This window comes from Silurus meridionalis, chromosome 13 (assembly GCF_014805685.1).
Source record: "Silurus meridionalis isolate SWU-2019-XX chromosome 13, ASM1480568v1, whole genome shotgun sequence".
Taxonomy (NCBI): Eukaryota; Metazoa; Chordata; class Actinopteri; order Siluriformes; family Siluridae; genus Silurus; species Silurus meridionalis.
This window is the reverse complement of record NC_060896.1, coordinates 10,697,326-10,701,101: the sequence shown is the minus strand read 5'-3', so window position 1 is coordinate 10,701,101 and position 3,776 is coordinate 10,697,326.

The window sequence follows — 3,776 nt, the reverse complement described above, 5'->3', positions numbered from 1 at the left end:
GCCCAACACAAATGTCACGTCTCAACAGGCCTTACCTGACTGCAGGGGGTTTAAAGTTCCCATTCTTGCTTATGAGAGTAATTGTGAGAAAGTTTAAGGGGGTTTCCATTTCAGACTGTAGAACGCTGGCCGTTCTGAAGTAGTTTCCTGGCTTTTAACAAAAGATAACTGTGGTCTTAACAACAGAATGTTCTAGATGTAAGTGGTCTATTTTGAACAAAACCCTAGCCCACTTTTTGGGAAGGTTTTTTTAGAGCTCAGACTTCGAACAATTCTTAAATTGCTATGCATTGATTTATTTTTCATCTAAAAAATAAAAAAGATTGAATAAATTTGATTAATAAACTCAACATGACGCTACAGCACGTTCCAATATTTACAACAACAAAAAACCCATCGTATGCTCCATTGTAATGCAGCTGTATTTTCATGCAGTTTAAATGTCCTAAATAAAAAAGTATGAATATAAAGTCTAATAAAAAAAAAATTCATTGTTGCACAAAAAGCACATTGCAATAGCATAGACATAGGCCATTAAGTAGATATTTACTATAATTAATTCATAAAAAATTAATTTATCCTCAGTAATCCTGTCAGGGTCACAAAGGGTCCAGAGTCTGTCCTAAGGACACTGAGTGTAAATCAGGAATACACTCAGTATGGCCATGCCAGTACATTACAGGGCATCACACCATTTGCAAACATGTTCACACCTTGACAATCAACCAAAGCGCCTGCTTTAATAGAAAGCCCACACAAATACAATATGCTTTACTGTAATTACAATCCATTATTTTTTAACATCATCACATTTTACCTGATAACATACAAATAATTACCTCAGTAGACATACATTCTTAATACTACATACTTTTGGAAAAACCTCCCCAGCTTACCTATTTCACTTGCAAAATATTGACATAATTAAACTAATGTATGCAAAACTTCCAACCCCCAACCTGTAGACAAAAAGTCCGCTTGTGGTAGCAAGACAAAAGAAGACCAACGTGCAGACTTGGCAGATCTGTAATGCGATGTCACAAACGTCAGTCTTCTCAAATAGAGTGACAATGTCAGGTTCAGTGTGTTAAATACTTTTGATAACTGTTTTATCCAAAGCAATTGATATGTGGGGAAAATACAACTCACAATCAGTTAAAGGATCAATCCATTTTGAACAACTTGCCTAATTATTATGTGATCTCTATGTGAACTTCTATAATCAACTTCAATAATAAAAAAATTAGAATGATTTCCTTTTGTTTTCCTAAATTATCCATAACGCTTTTTGACACTGTGTGACAATGGAATTTAGCTTCAGCTGTATTGCCAATACTGCCATCAAAGCCATTATTTATTCCATCGTATAGATCACTGTCTAGCTGTGCATACACTATCTAGCTAGCATATACTGTGATATAGCTGCTTTGCGTTCTGAATTTGATATCTCAATAATGTTATTAAATTTTGCCAGAAAATTGTGTTTTGTAAGTCTGTAAGTATTTTGTAAGTCTGACTGTTACCGTTTATGCCTGAGATTATGAAATATTGAACAGTTTTCATTGTACTAATATCAGTTCAACTGTGCTAGCAATTTCCCTATGCTCAAATGCTCAAATATAAACATATTGAATTTTTTCTAGTGTGGACTGGGAAAAAAACCCAAAAAAAGATCTGACTCCAGGATCCTGCAATGACTCTCGAAGATTTTGAGCTGATAACCGTGCGGTCACTAACACAGAAGGAGCTAGCATTTCACAAATAGCTACTTTATCATTATCCCAAAGCAGCATGTAGTGATGCAGAGAGTAAATTCAAACACTGCCAAAATAAACACAAGAGTTTATCTTCTATCATGTGCTGTACTGAAAAATGTGATGGAAAGCAGCATTTTAGAATCTGCTTGTTTATTTGGTGCAAGATATTTTTTTTTTTCTGTTTCTTGAACCCGGGTCCCTTACAAAATATTCTTCTCCATATTTCAGTACAGAAGGTGAATGAAGGCATTTAAGGGTCATGGAGAAGGAGTAGCCTTGTTTAACATATGTTTTACAGTCCTGTGTAATCTGTATGGTGTAAGTGTGTCCAGTCCACATAGCAGACCAAAGTGGCCATATGGCTGGAATGCAAAGCAGGTGAGGAGACAACATGAATCACTGTGTCCTCTTTTCTTCTTTAGGCCTGCAGTGTGGTGTTCATGGCCAGGTCAAAGTTCAAAGGACATAGTATTCTTTTCAATAAAGTATTTAAAGTAGAAAGTAACATAAGGAAATATATTTGGTTTACACATTTAAGCTTGAGATGTGGATTTAAAAAAAAAAAAGCAATTATACAGTAGATAGATAGATAGATAGATAGATGATAGATAGATAGATGATAGATAGATAGATAGATAGATAGATAGATAGATAGATAGATAGATAGATAGATAGATAGATAGATAGATAGATAGATAGATAGATAGATAGATAGCCTGATGTGTTTATTTTTAATAATTTGCATGACTGAGAGTATGTGAAAAAGTTAAAGGTCGGGTAAGTGCTTTTACCATGTATATTGTACACTACTGAATCAGTTTATAAATACAACAATAATTCCGAAATAAAATGCTGAATAGAAAACCAATGATGGAGAGCTACTTTGTGAAGTAGTTTTAAAAAAAAAAAAAATAACTCATCCTGATTTGTATTCCTCTTATACTACAAATAATGTGCAAACAATGACAAATCTGGATTTTATTCATGAGTAACATACTAATAAATCTTTTTAGTTACACTGAATGTTGTGGATTACCTAAAAAAAAACAAGATAGTTCCTGATATCACTCCTAATATACGCATTCCCTCACTGTTTTCTCTTCTTTTCTTTTGCCTTACAAAGTTTTTTTTGATAAAATACATTTGTTAACCATACATGACCCTCTTTCCACAATGAGTGTATAAATATAAACGTGTCGTTTAAAGTGTAGCCACACTATGTCAGTGCTGTGCTGGTATAGAATATTGATCAACAATTTCTGACTAGTAAGATGGAAGAATGCTTCATCATGATGTATGGCAGTTTTTAAATAAGAAACCAAACAGGCTATATTGGTAAATGGGGTAGATATGATGATGAGTCTAAACGAGTATAGATTTCTGAGGCTTTAACCTTAAAAAAAAATGAGAAATTCCTCTGGTTTGAATGTTTTCCAGAAATAACTAAACTGAAACTGTGAAATCAAATTACAGATGATACTGTTGAATGCTTTCACACTTTGCCTAGTGTGTTTGAGTTCATTTTAGCAGGCATGATTATCAAACAAAGGGTTGCAAACATCATTTTCAGAGGGCTTTCTCTGGCAAGGGAAGGAAATAAGAAGAAAAAACTCGCACTCCTTCCACTGAACGCCAGCTGTGCCATTAACCTCATCACTGGCGTGAACAAAAGCACTTTCTTGTGAGAATGCTTCTTGAACAGAGAAGCGGCGTTCAATTGTCCTTTAGCCCATACAAAACCAAGCTGCCATATGTCTAGCATGAAAGCCCTCCTTCTAGGGGTTGCCAGATTCTCTTTAATCCCTTCATTGTTTTAATCAATTAACTCAATAAAACAATCATAGTGTTAGATATTTGTATTTAACTTCTACATTTGGACATTGTTATAATTATTATAATTATAAGACTAAGTGGTTGAAAGTCAGGTGGAAGGGATTTAAACTGTTGTTGATTTTAAACTTGATCCCAACCTGGCAACCTTGTAATTCCTAAAAAACGAGCACCGACTCCGAGGTTTCC